The sequence below is a fragment of the Pleurodeles waltl genome, chromosome 8 (assembly GCF_031143425.1).
Source record: "Pleurodeles waltl isolate 20211129_DDA chromosome 8, aPleWal1.hap1.20221129, whole genome shotgun sequence".
Taxonomy (NCBI): Eukaryota; Metazoa; Chordata; class Amphibia; order Caudata; family Salamandridae; genus Pleurodeles; species Pleurodeles waltl.
The window spans coordinates 682,571,532-682,597,347 of NC_090447.1; the positions used below are offsets into that span (position 1 = coordinate 682,571,532).

General features: G+C 47.9%; 1 protein-coding gene across 1 annotated transcript in view; it reads right to left on the bottom strand.

The window, feature by feature from the left end:
• LOC138249549 (interleukin-1 receptor accessory protein-like) overlaps positions 1-25,816 on the bottom strand; it is a 2,044,856-nt gene that overhangs the window by 1,327,097 nt on the left and 691,943 nt on the right. The window lies entirely within an intron of this gene.

The window sequence follows — 25,816 nt, forward strand, 5'->3', positions numbered from 1 at the left end:
CATTGTTTGCACTGTTTTCTAAGACTATACTGCATATTTTTGCTATTGTGTATATATATCTTGTGTATATTTCCTATCCTCTCACTGAGGGTACACTCTGAGATACTTTGGCATATTGTCATAAAAATAAAGTACCTTTATTTTTAGTATAACTGTGTATTGTGTTTTCTTATGATATTGTGCATATGACACTAAGTGGTACTGTAGTAGCTTCACACGTCTCCTATTTCAGCCTAAGCTGCTCTGCTAAGCTACCATTATCTATCAGCCTAAGCTGCTAGACACCCTATACACTAATAAGGGATAACTGGGCCTGGTGCAAGGTGCAAGTACCCCTTGGTACTCACTACAAGCCAGTCCAGCCTCCTACAGTGCCACCCCAGGAGAGGTTTCTCCCACCACAGGAATGGTATCCTGAATGGCAGGGTGGTTAGGGGATACTCTGATACCCTCTTTACCTGTTGTTGGAGAGGGATCCTGAGTTTTCAGGCCTTTTTCTCTCCTTTGCTTTTTCATTTCAGTAGAAATGAGAGGGAACAATTCCTCAGGGATACCCAGCATGTCTGCATGGGTATAAAAGTCTACCTCTGCCCAACTTGAGGTCTCTAGGTCATTTCCTAAGAGACAGTCTACAGGTAAGCTAGGTGATACTACCACCTGCTTAGGGCCAGTAACTCCACCCCAACTAAGCTGAACTATAACTAAGGAAAGAAACTTAGTGGAGTTATGATATCAATAATCTTGTACTGTTGTCCAATGATGTGTTGTTCAGGAGGGACTAGGTTTTCAGTCACCAAAGTGATACTGGCACCTGTGTCCCTGTAGGCCTGGGCCTCAATACCATTTATTGAAACTGTCTGCCTGTACTTATCCATTGTAAGGGGACAAGCAGCCAGTGTGGCAAGGCCAATGCCACTAGGTGTGACAGAAACTGTCTTGGGACTGACTACCCCAGTTTCTATGATGGACCCATAAGTGAACCCAACTACATCCTTAGTTCGACTGTTTCCAGCAGTCCCACCACTATTACCACTACTGCTAGGGGCACTAGAGTTTGATGTATTAGTGGTGGTTGGCTCAGGGGGTTTACCTGGACAGGACTTATCCCCTTGCCAATGGCCTTTATTTTTACACACATAGCACCAAGGCCTGTTAATGTGTGTATGTTGTGAAGAAGAGGAAGGATTTGATTTATCCCCACCCCCTGAATAGTGTTTAGGATGCGAAGAAGGATTTTTGGTTTTACCCTTATCCCCATGCTTATCCTGAGATTTCTCACCATCTTTCATCTTGCCATCCTTGTCACCCCCTGTATGAACTTTTCTGTTCACTCTTGTTCTGACCCATTTGTCTGCCTTCTTTCCCAATTCTTGGGGAGAGGTCAGATCTGAGTACACTAGATATTGGTGTAGCAAATCAGGCACACAGTTATTCAGAATATGCTCTCTCAGGATTAGATTGTACAGGCTTTCATAGTCAGAAACTTTACTGCCATGTAACCACCCCTCCAAGGCCTTCATTGAATGGTAAACAAAGTCTACCCAGTCTTGTGAGGACTTTTTTTTGGTTTCTCTGAATTTAATCCTGTATTGTTCAGTGGTTAAGCCAAATCCATCCAAGAGTGCATTCTTCAAAACTGTAAAATTATTGGCATCACTTTCCTTCACAGTAAGGAGCCTATCCCTACCCTTTCCACTGAAAGATAGCCATAGGATAGCAGCCCACTGCCTTTGAGGGACCGCCTGTGCCATATAGGCCCTCTCAAGTGCAGCAAACCACTTGTTAATGTCATCCCCCTCCTTGTAAGGGGGAACTATCTTGTGCAGATTCCTAGAATCATGCTCTCTCACAGGATTGCTATCTGGAATACTGCTGCTGCCACCATGGGGTCCAAACCCCAACCTCTGTCTCTCTTTTTCTAAGTCTAGGGATTCCCTGTCTAGAGCCAGATGTTGCTGTTTAAGCTACTGCTTGGTCTCTTCCACTCTCAACTTATTGAGCTCCCTTTCTAACATTTTGTCATCAGGGTGGGTGTGTTGGGAATGTTTTGACACAGAAGAAAGATTTGAATGAGCAGAGGGGGACCTGTCCCTAACAGTTGGCACTCTAACAACCTGGCCTCCAGGAACAAAAACATTCCTACTGTGATGGGAGCTTCTATTACTACCAGCATTGCTCGGTGGTCTGCTAAGGGTCAGGTTAGGAAGGGAACCCTGTAACACTCCCTCAATGGCTTCCCCTGAGTCAGAGTGTGAGCTATCTATCAACTTTTCAGATGAGGTGCCACCCTGGGCCTTATCATTCTCAATAAGCATATTAGACAGTAATTCTCTAGAAGGGTTCTTTCCTACCACTAAACCTCTACCAACGCAGAGACTCCTTAAGCTCTTAAAGTTAAGGTCGGTCATAAGTAGTATTGACCAAATTAAGAGGGGTTCCTACATCAGACATGGTAGAAAAAGGTTTAGGGACAGATAAAAGAGAGAAAAAGTTTTAGGACTTTTTAAAGAACAGGAAAAAAAAAAACTTTTTGAAACTTTTTAGAAAGTTTAGGAGTACTTTTCAGCACTTAGCAAATAGTGTAAGAAAAGAAAAGCAAAACATTTTGGTTAGGTGTACATACACTGAACTTGTTTAGTATATTATTCTCTTATGAAAAGTACAAAATGACAAAGTGGTAAGTAGTTACAAGTACTTATCCCACTGCTGCACAACCAATGTAGGAGGCTTGCCTGGCTTGTTGTGGCCAAGGGGTACTTACACTCTGTACCAGGTCCAGTTATCCCTTATTAGTGTAGAAGAGGTGTTTCTAGCAGCTGAGGCTGATAGAAGGTAGCCATAGCAGAGCAGCTTCGGCTGAACTAGGAGACATGCAAAGCTCCTACCATACCACTGGTGTCATATGCACAATATCATAAGAAAACACAATACACAGATATACTAAAAATAAAGGTACTTTATTTTTATGACAATATGCCAAAAGTATCTCAGTGAGTACCCTCAGTATGAGGATGCCAACTATACACAAGATATATGTACACAATACCAAAAATATGCAGTAATAGCAAAAGGAAGTAATGCAAGCAGTGTAAAGTTACAGTAGATTGCAATAGGAGCACATAGGTATAGGGGCACCACAAACCATATACTCCAAAAGTGGAATGCGAACCACGAATGGACCCCAAACCTATGTGAGCTTGTAGAGGGTCGCTGGGGCTGTAAGAAAACAGTGAGGGTTAGAAAAATAGCCCACCCCAAGATCCTGAAAAGTAGGTGTAAAGTGCACCTATAACCCCCAGAGAGCACAGAAGTTGTGATAGGGGGTTTCTGCAAGGAAGACCAACACCAGCAAAGCAACAACAGTGGATTTCCGGACCCGAGTACCTGTGAAACAAGGGGACCAAGTCCAAGAGTCGCGATAATGTCGAGCGTGGGCAGATGCCCAGGAAATGCCAGCTGAGGGTGCAAATAAGCTGCCACTAGATGGAAGAAGCTTTGGTTTCTGCAAGAACGAAGAGGACTAGGAACTTCCCCTTTGGAGGATGATTGTCCTACGTCGTGAAGAAGCTTGCAGAGGTGTTCCCACGCAGAAAGACCGCAAACAAGCCTTGCTAGCGGCAAGGGTCGCGGTTAGGGTTTTTGGATGCTGCTGTGGCCCAGGAGGGACCAGGATGTCGCCACTTGGATGAGGAGACAGAGGGGGCGCCCAGCAAGTCAGGGAGCCCTCACAGAAGCAGGCAGCACCCGCAGAAGTACCGGAACAGGCACTTAGAAGAGGAGTGAACCGGAGTCCACCCGAAGGGAGTCCCACGACGCCGGAGGACAACTCAGAAGGCTGTGCACTACAGGTTAGAGTGTCGGGGACCCAGGTTTGGCTGTGCACGAAGGAAATCCTGGAAGAGGGCACAGGAGCCGGAGCAAATCACGCGGTACCCAGCAATGCAGTCTAGCGTGGGGTGGCAAGGACTTACCTCCACCAAACCTGGACTGAAGAGTCACTGGACTGTGGGAGTCACTTGGACAGAGTTGCTGAGTTCCAGGGACCACGCTCGTCGTGCTGAGAGGGGGCCCAGAGGACTGGCAATGCAGTCTTTTGGTGCCTGCAGTTGCAGGGGGAAGATTCTGTCAACCCACGGGAGATTTCTTCAGAGCTCCTGGTGCAAGAAGGAGGCAGGCTACCCCCAGAGCATGCACCACCAGGAAACAGTTGAGAAAGCCGGCAGGATGAAGCGATACAAGGTTGCAGTAGTCGTCTTTGCTACTTTGTTGCGGTTTTGCAGGCGTCCTGAGCAGTCAGCGGTCGATCCTTTGGCAGAAGGTGAAGAGAGAGAAGCAGAGGAACTCTGATGAGCACTTGCATTCGTTATCTGAAGAATTCCCCAAAGCAGAGACCCTAAATAGCCAGAAAAGGAGGTTTGGCTACCTAGGAAGGAGGATAGGCTAGTAACACAGGTAAGAGCCTATCAGAAGGAGTCTCTGACGTCACCTGATGGCACTGGCCACTCAGAGCAGTCCGGTGTGCCAGCAACACCTCTGTTTCCAAGATGGCAGAGGTCTGGAGCACACTGGAGGAGCTCTGGGCACCTCCCCTGGGAGGTGCAGGTCAGAGGAGTGGTCACTCCCCTTTCCTTTGTCCAGTTTCACGCCAGAGCAGGGCGGTGGATCCCTGAACCGGTGTAGACTGGCTTATGCAGAGATGGGCACCATCTGTGCCCATCAAAGCATTTCCAGAGGCTGGGGGAGGCTACTCCTCCCCAGCCCTGACACCTTTTTCCAAAGGGAGAGGGTGTAACACCCTCTCTCTGAGGAAGTCCTTTGTTCTGTCTTCCTGGGCCAAGCCTGGCTGGACCCCAGGAGGGCATAAACCTGTCTGAGGGGTTGGCAGCAGCAGCAGCTGCAGTGAAACCCCAGGAAAGGTAGTTTGGCAGTACCCAGGTCTGTGCTAGAGACTCGGGGATTATGGAATTGTCTCCCCAATGGCAGAATGGCATTGGGGTGACAATTCCATGATCTTAGACATGTTACATGGCCATATTCGGAGTTACCATTGTGACGCTATACATAGGTAGTGACCTATGTATAGTGCACGCGTGAAATGGTGTCCCTGCACCGGGGAATTTGCCCTGAACGATGTGGGGGCACCTTGGCTAGTGCCAGGGTGCCCACACACTAAGTAACTTTGCACCCAACTTCACCAGGTGAAGGTTAGACATATAGGTGACTTATAAGTGACTTAAGTGCAGTGGTAAATAGCTGTGAAATAACGTGGGCATTATTTCACTCAGGCTGCAGTGGCAGGCCTGTGTAAGAATTGTCAGATGGGTGGCAAAAGAAATGCTGCAGCCCATAGGGATCTCATGGAACCCCAATACCGTGGGTACCTCAGTACCATATACTAGGGAATTAGAAGGGTGTTCCAGTATGCCAATATGAATTGGTCAAATTGGTCACTAGCCTGTTAGTGACAATTTGTAAAGCAGAGAGAGCATAACCGCTGAGGTTCTGGTTAGCAGAGCCTCAGTGAGACAGTTAGGCATCACACAGGGAACACATACATATAGGCCACAAACTTATGAGCACTGGGGTCCTGGCTAGCAGGGTCCCAGTGACACATAACAAACATACTGAAAACACAGGGTTTTCACTATGAGCACTGGGCCCTGGCTAGCAGGATCCCAGTGAGACAGTGAAAACACCCTGACATATACTCATAAACAGGCCAAAAGTGGGGGTAACAAGGCTAGAAAGAGGCTACTTTCTCACAGCAGTTCCCTGTCCCATCCTCTTCCGGTCAATGTGAGCGGGGTTATCTCACATTCACCGGTGGTCCCATCCAGGAAATGCTCATTTGTAGGCTGCATTCAAGAGTTCCCCTTTGACTCCTTAGAAATGTATTCAAAAGTACTAATGGTGTCACAGTACCTTCAGCAGTTAGTCCATCAGGGTTTATCAGGCCTGATTCAAGTCTTACATGCTCCTGCAGCACGGAAGTGTTCAGGATTTCAGCAGGTGCCTTGACCATGCCACTCGCAAGCTCTGATCCTGCATGGAGAGGTCCATCTCCTTGCGTACACACAGCAACATGCAGCAGTCACAGGCTCTCTCCCGAGTAGCATTTGCTAGCTTTCTCTAGTGGTCGGAGATGCTCCCAGTCTGTGAAGGATGCAGTAAGTCAGTCTTCTCCACAAGAAAGGGTGTATTTAATCATGCAGCTCCTGACTGGTACCCAGCAATGGTGCAATGCCTCCCTCTGCATCCTCCACAATCTTTGGGGGTTGGTCAGGGACAGATATCGATGCATAGCTTGACCCACTAGTGGCAACATTTATCTTTCCCACGCAATGGCCTTGAACTCTTGCCAAAGGTAATACAGGCAGTTCCTACTGGCATATGTGGTTGCTGCAAGCCTTAAGGACACAGTGTAGACTCCTCCAGTGCATTCACCCATACCACAGCTGTCCCTCCTGGCATATGGGGTTGCTGCTAAGGCGGACACAAGTCTTAGCTGCGCTTATTGCACAATCACTTGAACAGTGGCCTATGGGGTCACTGCAATGAAGCAGTATGGGCTTGGCACTTGATCCACAGTTCAGTCCATCGCAGCCCTCTCTTGGTATACAAGAGTTGCCAAAGCAATCTTTCACACAGGCAATGACCAGACTGGTGCACAGTCGTATTCTTACACCTCACACAGGGAGTCATTTCGGTAGGGTTCTCCACTGAACCTCTCGCCCTCCAATCCCCTTCTCTTTCTCACAGGGCATATTGGTCTTGGCAAGCAGGCAGGTGCTATTGCTCCAGGCAGGTGGTATTGGTTTCCCTGGCTGATATTCCCTCACCCAGCAGGGATACTTGCAGGCCTTTGCCCCCAGGCTGCTCCTTGACAGAAGTTTTACAGAGCGTTCCCTTCTCAGACAGCTCATCTGGCTGCTTGGCAGATAATACATTTTGGAGTCTCAATTGTCCCTTCTTATAGTCCATTTCTAGACACAAAATGAGATTTAAGGTCAAAGTCTTTGATGTTTTATGTTGTTCTGCTTCTTTTTAAATGTACACTTTTCTCTCTCTCCTTTCCTCTGGAAAGGCTGTCTGTCACATCAAGAGAAACTCTAAAACTGATAGTCCCACAACACAGGCCATGAGAGTGACTAGAGCTCGCACCTGGATGCCAGCCACAATGATATGTGCATCAAAAGGTTACTTATGGGCTCTCAATTCTATTCTGTATGATTCCCTTATCAGCCCCATCTTCTTTGCAAGATGTTTCCAGGCATCTACCTTGTGACCTATCACTGAATCAAAGAGCACCTTTTTAAAGTGTAATGGGGGAGTCTTTCTTTATCTCTCTCCGTTCCTTCAGCGAGATCCACCCAACTCACAGAAATGTAGCAATATATACATTTATCTGGGGGGGATTCCTCTACTCCACATGCCTTCATCAGGCAGGCCTAAGATTCCCAAAACAGAACCCAGGGTCTTCCATGAAAGGTACCAGAGCAGGCAGACTTGCACTCAGTGTACATCCATAGCACACATACGGTCCAGTATTGTTATCTCTATGTGTTGTACCATACAAGGTGCACACATATCCAGTACACACAATCATGCACAGCACATCACTTCACCCTTCATGTATCTTACTTCTCGCAAGCACGTATACATCCAGCACATGCTTTCACTTCCAAAACACTGCACATCACTACATCTCTCGTATAATGTATTCCTCGCAGACATACATACACCCACTACATGCACTAACCATGCTTGTACTGCACAGCACTGCTTTATCCCTGTACTATAAACTTCCTAGGCAAACATACATCAAGTGCAGAGTCACCAGTCCTTTACTGTGCAGCACGCTACATCTAACTGATGTCGGCCAAGGGTGAGTTAAGCACAAAGCAGCATAACTTTGAAAAGGTGAGTGATCCTGTAAGCCTCACTACAGTGACACAGGGTAAAAAGGACCTTTTCAATCCTATTGATCACCACGCGGTAGGCTGCCAACACCACACTTCCACTGCTTAACTCTTGGTGAAAGTTGTAGCCTTCCACCACCATGAGGGTAGGGCTTTTAGTGCTCCTTCTGGTCCACTGAGGCCGCAATCTGTGAAACAGGTCAATGTTATGGCACCCACGCATGATCCGTGTTTGCCTATGACAATAAACATCATTATTAAGAATCCAGACTACAGTACAGTTGGACACTCATGGCAGGGGTGCTCCTCTTTTACCATGCAGAGGGCTTTACTGTCTGAAAAGTAATACAATACAAATAGGTGCCCCATTGCTAGAAAATCACAATTCTGTTATACAGGTGATGGTGGATATGTTCTTTCTCACCATTTCCTTAGTCCACACAGATGTCCAACTACAGTATCTTAGCAGAAGTACAATAGAGCGCACATATCTATATGAGCCATTATTGAATGTTCTTTTGGGATCCTCGAGGTGCTGGTGCACCAGACAGAAGTTGTGTTCAAGATTGTTGCAAACATGATGAGTATGGCAAAACTTCACCATACAATGGAGTGTACATATTGATCTCGACCCTGACCTACATCTACATCCAGGCTTCTAGGGATGAGACACAGAAAAGACGCAGGGTATACATGTTCGAGATCCTTTTATCAATACATTTTTCTCTTAAGCTGCAAGTTTGGTTGCTGGATGTATGTGGTTGGAGTGTAGCTTGTCAATGACAAATGCTGTAGGACTAACACACTATCCATAGATACCATGTTGAGACAACTCTGTGTACTTTACATAATGTCACCAACTAACATGCTGTTCTGCCTTCCTTCTTATCTCGTATCAGAGCTTACAGAACATATCGGGAATGCACTTCTGAGTTCAAAGAAGACCTTTATTGTTGTTAATTCTTCCCCACCCACAAGTTCATGAGAGACAAATTAATAGATTTCAAGCACACGTTCAAATGAGTAAAAGTATTGCAGCAATGAAAACAAAATATATCACAGTACTTCTCAGTTGCAATGTACACAGCAGGTTATATATATAAGATATTGATAAGATATTGAATGCAAAGCAAAACAAATACTTCACCGTGTGAGAAACTATTTACAGCTTCATCTTTCTGGGGTCTGCAAGTTGATGACTCCGGTCAACTGCGAAAAAGAGATTATCTACCCACACAGGAGACTGGCAACTGGCACCAAGTTCCAGCCCGAAGTCAAGCAGATTCCAATCTAAAACTCTGAAGCCCTGAGTCATCCTTACAAAAGCGTGCCCCCTCCTCTCAGACTTGGGAAAACTACGCAAGCCTTTGGAGACTGGCCAGATCTCCTAGACTCCTCCTCTTCCCAAGCCTGAGCAGACAGGAAAACACCAAATGTACTCTCTCTTATCAGGTGTAGTCTAGTGTGAAGAAAACATCTTGGTTCATCTTGTGGAAAAACAAAGCTTGGAAAAATACAGCTTGGATTCTCAACTGCAATGTCTAACTCCACGTTAAAGGCAATAGGCAGCTAACCTAAATATCAAATGTAATGTCTAATGTCATGTCAAAGCCAATAGGCAGCTAAGCTGAATACAAAATGTAATATCTAATATCATGTCAAAGCCAATAGGCAGCAAAGCTGAATACAAAATGCAATGTCTAATATCATGTCAAAGCCAATAGGCAGCTGAGCTGAATTGTCAAAGCCAATAGGCAGCTGAACTGAACAAAACATAATGTGCTACTGGTGAACATTGAGCAACTAATATGCGCAGTGGTGAAACACAAAGTCATTGGTCAAACTCAATTAATATCATCACACATGCTAAGCTCAAGACTAAAAGGTGGTTGACTTTGTATTTTCTCATACACTTTCACACTCAACCACACTATCAACACCCATGGGTATGAATGGGTATGTGAGTAGCTGTGTGAAGGTGTAAGTGGGTGTATGTGAGGTTTGTACGGCTGTGTGATTAGGGTGTGAGAGTCTCTAGCTAGATGATGTCATCAGTGATGTCATTTAAGAGGTCATCGCTGTTGTCACTGACCATGTTATGAGTGATGTAATATGTGAGGTCAGAAGCAGTGCATTGCGGGGGCATAAGTTATACTCAGGGCTGGTAATTATAGCTGCTGTATTTCTATGGTTTTGTGCGAGCAAATTCAGAACCTAACAATAACGTCCCTGTAACCTTTGGTTTTATCAGTGAATTTCTAAGGGTTTTGTTCCATTTTTTTTCCTAACTATAACATCTCTGTAACCTTTGTTGTGTAATTCTCACTAATCCTTCTCTCTTGATAGTAGGAGGGCCAGGTAGGCAGCAGGCATGCAGACCACAGGGCTGAGAGAATGGAAAAAGCGGTGAGAAGGAGGGACAGGAAGACAGCAATCACGCAGACCACGGGGCTGCGAGGAAGGAGAAACAGTGAGAGGGAGGGACACGCAGGCATGCAGACCACATAGCTGAGCAGAAAGAGACTGAAGTGAGAAGCAATGAAATACAGCCAGCAGGAATGCAGACCACATGGCTGAGAGGATAGAGAAAGTGGTGAGAGGACGGAGAGTCAGAAAGGAGGCAGTCAGACGACAGGGCTGAAAGGGAGGAGAAAGCATTTAGAAGGAGGGAGAGGGGATTGAGAAAGGATGACAAGGAAGGACAGGCAGGCAGCAGGACACAGACCACAGGGCTGAGAGGATGGACAAACCGTGAGAAGAAGTAACAGGCAGCAGGCAGGTAGACCAGGGTGCTAAAAGCCTGGAGAACATTGTGGGAAGGAGGGATAGGCATGCAGCAGGAACACAGACCATGAGGCTGAAAGGGAGGAGAAAAAAGTGAGAAGGAGGGACAGGCAGGCAGTAGGCGCACAAACCACTGGGCTGGGAGGAATGGAAAAGTGGTGAGGAGAAAAGGCAGGTAGGGGGCTGAGAGGGAGGAGAAAGCTGATGATTAGTATGAGAGAAAAAAAAACGCTAATTTTACTGACATCTGACGAGATTTAAGTAAAGCATGATCTGAAGCACAAGATTGCCTTCTGCACAAAAATCTGTATTTTAAGCAATTAAGAAGCTTGTGGGTCCATAACAATATTAAAGGACAGATTCATGTTGTTAGTGGGACAAAAGTCATTGCTAATTACCTACTTTTTCAATTTGGGGGCTTAAAAAGTTATATAAACAGCACTCCGATTATTTTAAGTGTGTCTGGTGTGAGTTCAAAATAAACTTGAACACTGGCATCAGAAACGCCACCACAATAGTTTTTCTAATTCTTGCTAAACTTACTATCCTGATAGTGAGGGACAGACAGGCAGCAGGCATGCAAACCACAGGGCTGAGGGGAAGAAGAAAGCAGTGAGAAGGAGGGACAGGCAGACAGCAGGCAAACAGACCACTGGGCAGAGACGGAGGAGAAAGTGGTAAGAAGAAGGGAAAGGAAGACAGCAGGAGGCAGACAACAGGGCTTACAGGGAGAAGAAAGCAGTGAGAAGGAGGGACAGGCAACAGGCACACAGACCACAGGGCTAAGGGGAAGGCGAAAGATGTGAGAAGGATGGACGGGCAGGTAGCAAGCATGCGGATCATGGGGCTGAGAGGACGGAGAAAGTGGTGAGAAGCAGGGACAGGCAGACAGCAGACATGAAGAAAATGGGGGACAGCAGGCACACAGACTACGGGGCTGAGAGCCCAGAGAAAGCCATGTGAAGGAGGGGCAGAGAGGCAGCAGGCATGTAGACCAAGAGGCTGAGAGCAAAGGAGAAAGCAGTGAGAAGGCACAGACATGCAGCAGGCATACAGAAAATGGGGCTGAGAGGAAGGAGAAAGAGGTGAGAAGGAGGTAGAGGCAGGCACGCAGACCATGGAGCTGAGAGCCGGAAGAAAGCAGTGCGAAGGGGATGAGAGCACGGAGAAAGTGGCCAGAAGGAGGAACAGGCAGCCAGCAGAGAAAGGAGAGAAAGGAGAAAGCAGTGAGAAGGACGGACAGGTAGTCAGCAGGCATGCAGACCACCAGGCTGAGAGCCAGGAGAAAGTGGTGAGAAGGAGGGACAGGCTCACAGCAGGCATGCAGACAACAGGGCTGCGAGGAAGGAGAAAGTGGTGAGAAGGAGGGACAGGCAGGCAGCAGGCACATAAACCACTGGGCTGAAAGGAAGGGGAAACTGGTGAGAAGGATGGACTGGCAGGGAGCAGGTATGCAGACCGCAGGGCTGAGAAAGTGGTGAGAAGGAGTGAGGGACAGGCAGCAGGCACGTAAAAAATCAGGCTGAGAGGAAAGAGAAAGTGGTCTAAAGAAGGGACAGGCAGGTGGCAGGCACACATACCATGGGGCTGAGAACGTGTAGAAAGCAGAGGGAAGGAAAGACAGCCAGGCAGCAGGCACTCAGACCACGAAGCTGAGAGCCCTGAGAAATTGGTGGGAAGAGGGGACAGCCAGGGTGCAGGCAATGGGGCTGTGAGGAAGGTGAGAAGGAGGGACTGGCAGGTGGTAGGAATGCAGAACAAGAGGCTGAGAGCATAGAGAAAGTGGTGAGAGGGAGGGAGAGGAAGTCAGCTGTCACATAATCCACAAGGCTGAGAGCCCAGAGAAAAAAGAGAGAAGGAGGGGCGGGCAGGCAGTAGGCGCACTGATCACAGGGCTGAGAGGAAGAAAAAAGAACTGAGAAGGAGGGATACGCAGACAAGTAGACCACAGGGCTGAGAGCCCAGAGAAAGCTGTGAAGAGGCAGAACAGGCAGGCAACAGACTCACAGACAATGGGGCAGCAAGGAAGGAGAAAGCGATGAGAAGGAGGGACAGGCAGACAGCAGGCATGCAGAGTAAGCAGTGAGAAGGAGGGACAGGCAGGCAGCAGGAATGCAAACAACGGCCTGCGAGGAAGGAGAAACCAGTGAGAAGGACGGACACGCAGGCAGAAGGGATGCAGACAACTGAGCTGATGGGGAGGAGAAAGCGGTGAGACGGATGGACAGGCAGGCAGCAGCCACACAGTCCATGTGGCTGACAGGAAGGAAAAGCAGTTAGAAGGAGGCAAAGCCAGGCAGCAGGCACGCAGACCACAGGAATGAGAGCCCAGAGAAAGCAGTGAGAAGAACTAACATGCAGGCAGCAGGTACACAGACCACAGTGCTGAGGGGGAGGAGAAAGCAGTGAGAAGAAGGGACAGGCAGGCACACAGACCATGGGGCTGAGATATAGGAGAAAGCGGTGAGATGGACAGATAGGTAGGCAGGCAGAAGGCACACAGTCCACAGGGCTGAGAGAATGGTGAAAGCAATGAGAAGGAGGGCAAACAAGCAGCAGGTACACACAAAATGGGGGTGAGAGCCAAGAGGAAGTTGTGACAAGGAGGGACAGGCAGGCAGCAGGTACGCAAACAACAGGGCTGAGAGCCCAGAGAATGTGGCAAGAAGGAGGGACAGGCAGGCTGCAGGCACACATACAACGAACTGAGAGCTTTGATTAAGTGGGGAGAAGCAGGGACAGGCAGGCAGTAGGCACCAATACCATGTGGCTGGGAGGAAGAAGAAAGCAGTGAGAAGGAGGCATAGGCAGGCATGTAGACCGTGGGGCTGAGAGTCCAGAGAAAGTGGTGCGAAGGAGGGACAGTCAGAGAGCAGGCACATAGACCAAGGGGCTGAGCTCATGGAGAAAGCGGTGAGAAGGAGGGATAGGCAGGCAGCAGGCATGCAGAAAATGGGGCCGAGAGGCAGGAGAACGTGGTAGAAGTAGAGAGAGGCAGGCATGCAGATCACAAGGCTGAGAGCCCGGAGAAAGTGGGGAGATGGAGGGACAGGCAGGCAGCAGACATGCAGACCACGGGGATGACAGGAAGGAGAAAGCAGTGAGAAGGATGGATAGGCAGGCATGTACACCACAGGGCTGAGACCTAAGAGAAAGCTGTGAGAAGGAGGGAAAGGCAGGCAGCAGGCACACAGACCACTGTTTGAGCGGAAGGAGAAAGTAGTGAGAAGGACATAAAGGCAGGCAGCAGGCATGCAGACCCGGGGCTCAGAGGACAGCAAAACAGTGAGAAGTAGGTATAGACAGGGAGGAGGTGTAGGAAAGTACCCTCTTTCTTGGCTGGTTACCCCATTTTCTGCCTGATGTCTGTGTGTTTGTGTTTACTGGGATCCTGCTAACCAGGACCCCAGTGATTATGCTCTCTCTCCCAAAACTCGGTATTCCATCCACAATTGCCACACTGGTGCCCCATTATAAGTCCCTAGTATACAATACCTAAGTACTTAGGACATTGGGGTTCCAGGGGTTCCCTATGGGCTGCAGCATATACTTTGCCACTGTAGGAGGCTAGCCTGGTTTGTAGTGGTACCAAGGGGTACTTACACTCTGCACCAGGTCCAGTTATCCCTTATTAGTGTAGAATAGGTGTCTAGCAGCTTAGGCTGATAGAAAAGGTAGCTTAGCAGAGCAGCTTAGGCTGAACTAGGAGACGTGTAAAGCTCCTACTATACCACTGGTGTCATATGCACAATATCATAAGAAAACACAATACACAGATATACTAAAAATAAAGGTACTTTATATTTATGACAATATGCCAAAAGTATCTCAGTGAATACCCTCAGTATGAGGATAACAAATATACACAAGATATTTTTACACAATACCAAAATTATGCAGTAATAGCAATAGAAAGCAATGCAAGCAATGTACAGTCACAATAGATTGCAATGAGAGCACATAGGTATAGGGGCAACACAAACCATATACTCTAGAAGTGGAATGCGAACCACGAATGGACCCCAAACCTATGTGAGCTTGTAGAGGGTCGCTGGGACTGTAAGAAAACAGTGAGGGTTAGAAAAATAGCCCACCCCAAGACCCTGAAAAGTAGGTGTAAAGTGCACCTAAGTTCCCCAGAGAGCACAGAAGTCGTGATAGGGGAATTCTGCAAGGAACACCAACACCAGCAATGCAACAACAATGGATTTCCAGACAAGAGAACCGGTGGAACAAGGGGACCAAGTCCAAGAGTCACACTCAACTTGGGAGTGGGCAGATGCCCAGGAAATGCCAGCTGTTGGTGCAAAGACGCTGCCACCGGATGGTAGAAGCTGTGGATTCTGCAAGAACGAAGAGGACTAGGAACTTCCCCTTTGGAGGATGGATGTCCCACGTCGTGAAGAAGCTTGCAGAGGTGTTTCCGTGCAGAAAGACCACAAACAAGCCTTGCTAGCTGCAAGGGTCGCGGTTAGGGTTTTTGGATGCTGCTGTGGCCCAGGAGGGACCAGGATGTCGCCAATTGCGTGAGGAGACAGAGGGGGCGTCCGGCAAGACAAAGAGCCCACTCAGAAGCAAGCAGGACCCGCGGAAGTGCCGGAACAGGCACTACAAAGAAGAGTGAACCGGAGCTCACCCGAAGTCACAAAAGAAGGTCCCACGACGCCGGAGGACAACTCAGGAGGTCATGCACTGCAGGTTAGAGTGTAGGGGACCCAGGCTTGGCTGTGCACAACAGAAATCCTGGAGCCCATCTCTGCATAAGCCAGTCTACACTGGTTCAGGGATCCCCCAGCCCTGCTCTGGCGTGAAACTGGGCAAAGGAAAGGGGAGTGACCACTTCCCTGACCTGCACCTCCCGGGGGAGGTGCCCAGAGCTCCTCCAGCGTGCCCCAGACCTCTTCCATCTTGGATTCGGAGGTGTGCTGGCACACTGGACTGCTCTGAGTGGCCAGGGCCAGCAGGTGACGTCAGAGACTCCTTCTGATAGGCTCTTACCTTTCTTACTAGCCTATCCTCCTTCCTAGGTAGCCAAACCTCCTTTTCTGGCTATTTAAGGGTCTCTGCTTTGGGGAATTCTTCAGATACCGAATGCAAGAGCTCACCAGAGTTCCTCTGCATCTCCCTCTTCACCTTTTGCCAAAGGATCGACCGCTGACTGCTCAGGACGCCTGCAAAACCGCAACAAAGTAGCAAAGACGACTACTGCAACCTTGTATCGCTTCATCCTGCCGGCTTTCTCGTTTGTTTGCTGGTGGTGCATGCTCTGGGGGTAGCCTGCCTCCTTTCTGCACCAGGAGCACTGAAGAAATCTCCAGTGGGTCGACGGAATCTTCCCCCTGCAACCGCAGGCAACAAAAGACTGCATCACCGGTCCTCTGGGTCCCCTCTCAGCACGACGAGCGTGGTCCCTGGAACTCAGCAACTCTGTCCAAGTGACTCCCACAGTCCAGTGACTCTTCAGTCCAGGTTTGGGGGAGGTAAGTCCTTGCCTCCCCACGCTAAACTGCATTGCTGGGTACCGTGTGATTTGCAGCTGCTCCGGCTCCTGTGCACTCTTCCAGGATTTCCTTCGTGCACAGCCAAGCCTGGGTCCCCGACACTATAACCTGCAGTGCACAACCTTCTGAGTTGTCCTCCGGCGCTGTGGGACTCCCTTTTCTGACTTCGGGTAGACTCCGGTTCACTCCTCTTCTAAGTGCCTGATCCGGTACTTCTGCGGGTGCTGCCTGCTTCTGTGAGGGCTTCCAGACTTGCTGGGCGTGCCCTCTGTCTCCTCATCCAAGTGGCGACATCCTGGTCCCGCCTGGGCCACAGCAGCATCCAAAAACCCTAACAGCGACCCTTGCAGCTAGCAAGGCTTGTTTGTGGTCTTTCTGCGTGGGAACACCTCCGCAAGCTTCTCCACGATGTGGGACATCCATCCTCCAAATGGGAAGTTCCTAGTCCTCTTCGTTCTTGCAAAACACCAAGCTTCTTCCATCCAGTGGCAGCTTCCTTGCTCCCTCAGCTGGCATTTCCTGGGCTCCTGCCCACTCTCGACACTGTTGTGACTCTTGGACTAGGTCCCCTTGCCTTACAGGTACTCAGGTCTGGAAATCCACTGTTGTTCCATTGCTGGTGTTGGTTTTCCCTGCAGAATCCCCCTATCACGACTTCTGTGCTCTCTGGGGGTTGTAGGTGCACTTTACACCTACCTTACAGGGTCTTGGGGTGGGCTATTTTTCTAACCCTCACTGTTTTCTTACAGTCCCAGCGACCCTCTACAAGCTCGCATAGGTTTGGGGTCCATTCGTGGTTCGCATTCCACTTTTGGAGTATATGGTTTGTGTTGCCCCTATACCTATGTGCTCCTATTGCAATCTATGGTAACTTTACACTGTTTGCATTACTTCCTTTTGCTATTACTGCATATTTTTGGTATTGTGTACATATATCTTGTGTATATTTGGCATCCTCATACTGAGGGTACTCACTGGGATACTTTTGGCATATTGTCATATTTTTAGAATATCTGTGTATTGTGTTTTCTTATGATATTGTGCATATGACACCGGTGGTATAGTAGGAGCTTTACATGTCTCCTAGCTCAGCCTAAGCTCCTCTGCTATAGCTTCCTTCTATCAGCCTAAGCTGCTAGAAACACCTCTTCTACACTAATAAAGGATAACTGGACCTGGTACAGAGTTTAAGTACCCCTTGGTACCCACTACAAGCCAGGCCAGCTTCCTACATTGGTTGTGCTGCGGTGGGATAAGTACTTGTAACTACTTACCACTTTGTCATATTGTACTTTTCATAAGAGAAAAATATGCAAAACAAGTTCAGTGTATGTACACCTAACCAAAAAGTTTTGCTTTTCTTCTCTTACACTCTGCTAAGTGCTGAAAAGTACTTCTAAACTTTAAAAAGTTTCCAAAAAGTTTGAAAATGTTTTTTTTCCTGTTCTTTAAAAAGTTCTGAAACTTTTTCTCTCTTCTATCTGTCTCTAAACCTCCTTCTATCATGTCTTATGTAGGTACGGCTCTTAAATTAGTCAGCACAGCTTATGACAATTTAAATTTCAACAGCCTAAGGAGTCTCTGCATTGATAGAGGTTTAGTGGTAGGAAAGAACCCTTCTAGAGAATTTCTGTCTAACATGCTCATTGAGAATATTAAGTCCCAGGGTGGCACTTCATCCGAGAAGTTAGTAGATAGCTCACACTCTGACTCAGGGGAGCCCCTTGAGGGAGGTGTACAGGGTTATCTTCCTAATCTGCCCCTTAGCAGACTACCTAGCAATGCTGGTAGTAATAGAAGCTCTCATCATAGTAGGGATGCTTTTGTTCCTAGAGGCCAGGTTGTTAGAGTGCAAGCTGTTAGGGACAGGTCTCCCTCTGTTGGTTCCAATATATCCTCAGTGTCTAAACATTCCCAACCCACCCACCCTGAAGACAAAATGATAGAAAGGGAACTCAACAAGTTGAGAGTGGAAGAGACCAGGCTGAAGCTTAAACAGCAACAGCTGGCTCTAGACAGGGAATCCCTAGACCTGGAGAAGGAGAGACAGAGGTTGCAGTTTGGACCCCATGGTGGCAGCAGCAGTATTCCTGATAGTAATCCTGTTAGAGAGCATGATTCCAGGAATCTGCACAAGATAGTTCCCCCTTACAAGGAGTGGGATGACATTAACAAGTGGTTTGCTGCACTTGAGAGGGCCTGTGTTGTACAGGCGGTCCCTCAAAGGCAGTGGGCTGCTATCCTATGGCTATCTTTCAGTGGAAAGGGTAGGGATAGGCTCCTTACTGTGAGAGAAAGTGATGCCAATAATTTTGCAGTTTTGAAGGATGCACTCTTGGATGGATTTGGCTTAACCACTGAACAATACAGGATGAAGTTCAGAGACACCAGAAAAGAGTCCTCACAAAACTGGATAGACTTTGTTGACTGTTCAGTGAAAGCCTTGGAGGGGTGGTTACATGGCAGTAAAGTTTCTGACTATGAAAGCCTGTACAATCTAATTCTGAGAGAGCATATTCTGAATAACTGTGTGTCTGACTTGTTACACCAATATCTAGTGGACTCAGATCTGACCTCTCCCCAAGAATTGGGAAAGAAGGCAGACAAATGGGTCAGGACAAGAGTGAACAGAAAAGTTCATACAGAGGGTGACAAGGATGGCAAGACGAAGGATGGTAAGGCTTCTGACAAGGGTGGGGACAAATCTAAAAATGAGTCTTCATCAGGCCCACAAAAACACTCTGGTGGGGGTGGTCTATCCAAATCCTCTTCTAATCAAGTAAAAAAGCCTGGGTGGTATTTATGTAAAGTAAAAGGACATTGGACAACTGATGCCAGTTGTTCAAAGAAAAACACCAAACCTCCCACTACCACAACCCCTACTGCAACCTCCAGTGCCCCTAGTAATAGCAGTGGTGGTGGGAGCAAACCTACTAATAGCCAAATCAAGGGAGTAGCTGGGTTCACTGTTGTTAATTTAGTTGGTGTTGGTCTTGTTAGGGAGACCACAGAGGCTGTGCTAGTCTCTGAAGGTGTCATTGATTTGGCCACCTTGGTTGCTTGTCCCCTTAATATGGATAAGTACAAGCAACTTCCCCTAATCAATGGTGTTGAGGTTCAGGCCTACAGGGACACAGGTGCCAGTGTTACCATGGTAATAGAGAAACTGGTACACCCTGAACAACACCTACTTGGTCACCAGTACCAAGTGACAGACGCTCATAACAACACTCTTAGCCACCCCATGGCTGTTGTGAATCTCAATTGGGGGGGGGGGGGGGGGGGTTACTGGTCCAAAGAAAGTTGTGGTTGCTTGCGATTTACCTGTAGACTGTCTACTAGGAAATGATTTAGAGACATCAGCTTGGGCAGAAGTGGAGTTGGAGGCTCATGAGGCAATGCTGGGCATTCCTGGGCATAATATTGCTTTGACAAGGGCTCAGGCCAAAAAGCAAAAAGGACAGGGTGTCTTGGATCCTGGAACAATGGACCAAGTGCTCCCTAAAGCTAAGGATAGCAAGGGTAAATCCCTACCCACTATCCCTCCCTCTACAGATGATTCAACTTCTGAGGAAGAAGTATTTCCTCCCTGTGCAGACCCTTCACCAGATGAGCTGGCAGCAGACACTGCTGAGCTTTTGGGTGGAGGGGGACCTGCCAGGGAAGAGCTGAGTGTGGCATAGCAATCCTGTCCCACATTAGGGGGTCCCAGACAGCAAGCTGTCAAGCAGCAAAATGGGGATGTCAGTGACTCACATAGAGTTTACTGGGAGGACAACCTCTTGTACACAGAGGCAAGGGACCCAAAACCTGGAGCAGCCAGGAGATTGGTCATTCCCCTGCAGTACAGAGAGTTCCTCCTAACTCTGGCACATGACATTCCTTTGGATGGACATTTGGGTCAGATTAAAACATGGGAAAGGCTTGTCCCCCTGTTTCACTGGCCTAGGATGTCAGAGTACACAAATGATTTTTGTAAGTCTTGCGTGACCTGCCAAGCCAGTGGCAAGACTGGTGGCACTCCAAAGGCTCCCCTTATTCCACTACCTATGGTTGGGGTTGTAGTTTTGGCAGACTATCTTACTGCTGAGCAGAAAGACAACTGCATAAATCTCCTAGGTCAGTTTTCTGCACTCTTTTCAACTGTGCCAGGCACCACATCTTGGTGTGAACACACAATTAATACTGGAGACAACATGCCTGTCAAGAGTAAAATATATAGGCAGCCTGACCATGTCAGGGACTGCATAAAGCAAGAAGTTCAGAATATGCTTGACTTAGGAGTGGTTGAACATTCTGAAAGCCCATGGGCCTCTCCTGTGGTGCTTGTACCAAAGCCTCACTCAAAAGATGGAAAAAGGGAGATGAGGTTTTGTGTAGATTACAGAGGTCTCAACCAGGTAACAAAAACTGATGCTCACCCTATACCCAGGGCAAATGAGCTCATAGATACATTGGCATCTGCCAAGTATCTAAGCACCTTTGATTTGACTGCAGGGAATTGGCAGATCAAATTATCAGAGGATACTAAAGCAAAAACTGCATTTTTGACTATTGGAGGGCACTACCAATTCACAGTAATGCCCTTTGGTTTGAAAAATGAACCCGCCACTTTTCAGAGGTTGGTGAATATAGTCCTGCAAGGGTTGGAGGCTTTTAGTGCAGCATATCTGGACGATATATCTGTCTTTAGCTCCACCTGGGATGCTCACCTGGTCCACCTGTGGAAAGTTTTGGAGGCCCTGCAAAAGGCAGGCCTCACTATCAAGGCTTCAAAGTGCCAGATAGGGCAGGGGAAAGTGGTTTATCTGGGACACCTGGTAGGTGGAGAACAGATTGCACCACTTCAGGGGAAAATCCAGACAATCATGGATTGGTTTCCGCCTACAACAAAGACCCAGGTGAGAGCCTTCCTAGGCCTCACAGGGTATTACAGGACATTCATTAAAAACTATGGCTCCATTGCAGCCCCACTTAATGATCTCACTAACAAGAAGATGCCTAAAAAGGTATTGTGGACAGCTAGCTGTCAGAAAGCTTTCGAGGAGGTCAAACAGGCCATGTGCACTGCACCTCTCCTAAAAAGCCCATGTTACTCCAAGAAATTAATTGTTCAAACAGATGCATCTGAATTAGGGTTAGGGGCAGTCTTATCACAACTCAATTCTAAAGGCCAGGATCAACCTGTTGCTTTTATCAGCAGTAGGTTGACCCCTAGAGAAAAGCGTTGGTCTGCCATAGAGAGGGTGGCCTTTGCTGTGGTCTGAGCACTGAAGAAGTTGAGGCCATACATGTTTGGCACTCACTTCATTGTTCACACAGACCACAAACCTCTACTTTGGCTAAAACAAATGAAAGGTGAAAACCCTAAATTGTTGAGGTGGTCCATATCTCTACAGGGAATGGACTATACAGTGGAACACAGACCTGGGAGTACCCACTCCAATGCAGATGGACTCTCCAGATATTTCCACTTAGACAATGAAGACTCATCAGGTCATGGCTAGTCTTAATGTCCTTTGTTTGGGGGGGGGGGTTGTGTAGGAAAGTACCATCTTGCCTGGCATGTTACCCCCATATTTCACTGTATATATGTTGTTTTAGTGTATGTGTCACTGGGACCCTGCCAGCCAGGGCCCCAGTGCTCATAAGTGTACCCTGTATGTGTTCCCTGTGTGATGACTAACTGTCTCACTGAGGCTCTGCTAACCAGAACCTCAGTGGTTATGCTCTCTCTGCTTTCCAAATTGTCACTAACAGGCTAGTGACCATTTTACCAATTCACATTGGCATACTGGAACACCCTTATAATTCCCTAGTATATGGTACTGAGGTACCCAGGGTATTGGGGTTCCAGGAGATCCCTATGGGCTGCAGCATTTCTTTTGCCACCCATAGGGAGATCTGACTATTCTTATACAGGCCTGCCAGTACAGCCTGAGTGAAATAACGTCCACGCTATTTCACAGCCATTTACCACTGCACTTAAGTAACTTATAAATCACCTATATGTCTAACCTTCACCTAGTGAAGGTTGAGTGCAAAGTTACTTAGTGTGTGGGCACCCTGGCACTAGCCAAGGTGCCCCCACATTGTTCAGGGCAAATTCCCCGGCCTTTGTGAGTGTGGGGACACAATTTCACACGTGCACTATACATAGGTCACTACCTATGTATAGCGTCACAATGGTAACTCCGAACCTGGCCATGTAACATGTCTAAGATCATGGAATTGTCCTCCCAATGCCATTCTGGCATTGGGGAGACAATTCCATGATCCCCTGGGTCTCTAGTACAGAACCTGGGTACTGCCAAACTGCCTTTCCGGGGGTTTCACTGCAGCTGCTGCTGCTGCCAACCCCTCAGACAGGTTTCTGCCCTCCTAGGGTCCAGCCAGGCCTGGCCCAGGAAGGCAGAACAAAGGACTTCCTCAGAGAGAGGGTGTTACACCCTCTCCCTTTGGAAGTAGGTGTCAGGGCTGGGGAGGAGTAGCCTCCCCAGCCTCTGGAAATGCTTTGATAGGCACAGATGGTGCCCATCTCTGCATAAGCCAGTCTACACAGGTTCAGGGATCCCCCAGCCCCGCTCTGGTGTGAAACTGGACAAAGGAAAGGGGGGTGACCACTCCCATGACCTGCACCTCCCAGGGGAGGTGCCCAGAGCTCCTCCAGCGTGCCCCAGACCTCTGCCATCTTGGATTCAGAGGTGTGCTGGCACACTGGACTGCTCTGAGTGGCCAGGGCCAGCAGGTGACGTCAGAGACTCCTTCTGATAGGCTCTTACCTTTCTTAGTAGCCTATCCTCCTTCCTAGGTAGCCACACCCCCTTTTCTGGCTATTAAGGGTCTCTGCTTTGGGGAATTCTTAATAAACCGAATGCAAAAGCTCACCAGAGTTTCTCTGCATCTCCCTCTTCGCCTTCTGCCAAAGGATCGACCGCTGACTGCTCAGGACGCCTGCAAAACCGCAACAAAGTAGCAAAGACAACTACTGCAACCTTGTATCGCTTCATTCGGCCGGCTTTCTCGCCTGTTTCCAGGTGGTGCATGCTCTGGGGGTAGCCTGCTTTCTTTCTGCACCAGGAGCTCTGAAGAAATCTCCTGTGGGTCGACGGAATCTTCCCCCTGCAACCGCAGGCAACAAAAGACTGCATCACCGGTCCTCTGGGTCCCCTCTCACCACAACGAGCGTGGTCCCTGGAACTCAGCAACTCTGTCCAAGTGACTCCCACAGTCCAGTGACTCTTCAGTCCAAGTTTGGTGGAGGTAGGTCAAGTTTGGTGGAGGTAGGTCCTTGCCTCCCCACGCTAGACTGCATTGCTGGGTACCGCGTGATTTATAGCTGCTCCGGCTCCTGTGCACTCTTCCAGGATTTCCTTCGTGCTCAGCCAAGCCTGGGTCCCTGACACTCTAACCTGCAGTGCACAACCTTCTGAGTTGTCCTCCGGCGTTGTGGGACTCCCTTTTGTGACTTTGGGTGGACTCTGGTTCACTTTTCTTCTAAGTGCCTGTTCAGGTACTTCTGCAGGTGCTACCTGCTTCTGTGAGGGATCCCTGACTTGCTGGGCACCCCCTCTGTCTCCTCATCCAAGTGGCGACATCCTGGTCCCTCCTGGGCCACAGCAGCATCCAAAAACCCTAACCACAACCCTTACAGCTAGCAAGGCTTGTTTGCGGTCTTTCTGCGTGGAAACACCCCTGCAAGCTTCTTCACGACGTGGGACATCCATCCTCCAAAGGGGAAGTTCCTAGTCCTCTTCGTTCTTGCAAAACACCAAGCTTCTTTCACCCAGTGGCAGCTTCCTTGCACCCTCAGCTGGCATTTCCTGGGCTCCTGCCCACTCTCGACACTGTCGCGATTTTTGGACTTGGTCCCCTAGTCTTACAGGTACTCAGGTCCAGAAATCCACCGTTGTTGCATTGCTGGTGTCTGTTCTCCCTGTAGAATCCCCCTATCACAACTTCTGTGCGCTCTGGGGGTAGTAGGTGCACTTTACACCTACCTTTCAGGGTCTTGGGGTGGGCTATTTTTCTAACCCTCACTGTTTTCTTACAGTCCCAGCGATACTCTACAAGCTCACATAGGTTTGGGGTCCATTCGTGGTTCGCATTCCACTTTTGGAGTGTATGGTTTGTGTTGCCCCTATACCTATGTGCTCCTATTGCAATCTACTGTAACTTTACATTGCTTGCATTACTTCCTTTAACTATTACTTGCATAATTTTGGTTTGTGTACATATATCTTGTGTATATTTCTCATCCTCATACTGAGGGTACTCACTGAGATACTTTTGGCATATTGTCATAAAAATAAAGTACCTTTATTTTTAGTATATCTGTGTATTGTCTTTTCTTATGATATTGTGCATATGACACCAGTGGTATAGTAGGAGCTTTACATGTCTCCTAGGTCAGCCTAAACTGCTTTGCCATAGCTACCTTCTATCAGTCTAAGCTTCTAGAAACACCTCTTCTACACTAATAAGGGATAACTGGACCTTGCACAAGGTGTAAGTACCTCTGGTACCCACTACAAGCCAGGCCAGCCTCCTACATTGGTTGTGCAGCGGTGGGATAAGTACTTGTAACTGCTTACCACTTTGTCATTGTGTACTTTTCATAAGAGAATAATATACAAAACAAGTTCAGTGTATGTACACCTAACCAAAAAGTTTTGCTTTTCTCCTCTTAAACTTTCTACTAAGTGGTGAAAAGTACTCTAAAACTTCTAAAAAGTTTCTAAAAGTTTGAAAAAGATTTTTTTCCCTGTTCTTTAAAAAGTTCTGAAACTTTTTATTTCTTCTCACTGTCTCTAAACCTTCTTTTATCATGTCTGCTGTAGAGTCTGCTCTTAAAAAGGTCAATACTACCTATGACAATTTAAATTCCAAGAGCCTAAGGAGTCTCTGCTTAGATAGAGGTTTAGTGATAGGAAATAACCCTACAAGAGAGTTTCTGTATAACATGCTCATTGTGAATGATGAGTCCCTAGCTGGCACTTCAAATGAGAAGTTAATAGATAGCTCCCATTCTGACTCAGGGGAACCCCTTGAGGGAGGTGGGGAGGGTTATATTCCAAATCTGCCCCTCAGCAGACCACATAGCAATGCTGGTAGTAATAGGAGCTCCCATCATAGTAGGGATGTTTTTATTCCTGGAGGCCAGGTTGTTAGAGTCCAAGCTGTCGTTTCCAATTTATCCTCAGTGTCCAAGCATTCCCAACCCACCCACCCTGAAGACAACATGTTAGAAAGGGAACTCAAAAAGTTGAGAGTGGAAGAGACCAGACTGAAGCTTAAACAGCAACAGCTGGCTCTAGACAGGGAATCCCTAGACCTGGAGAAGGAGAGACAGAGATTAGGCTTAGGACCCCATGGTGGCAGCAGCAGTATGCCTGATACTAATCCTGTTCCAGGAATCTGCACAAGATAGTTCCCCCTTACAAGGAGGGGGATGACATCAACAAGTGGTTTGCTGCACTTGAGAGGGCCTGTATGGTACAGGGGGTCCCTGAAGGGCAGTGGGCTGCTATATTGTGGCTATCTTTCCATGGAATGGGTAGGGATAGGCTCCTTACTGTTAGAGAAAGTGATGCTAACAATTTTGCAGTTTTG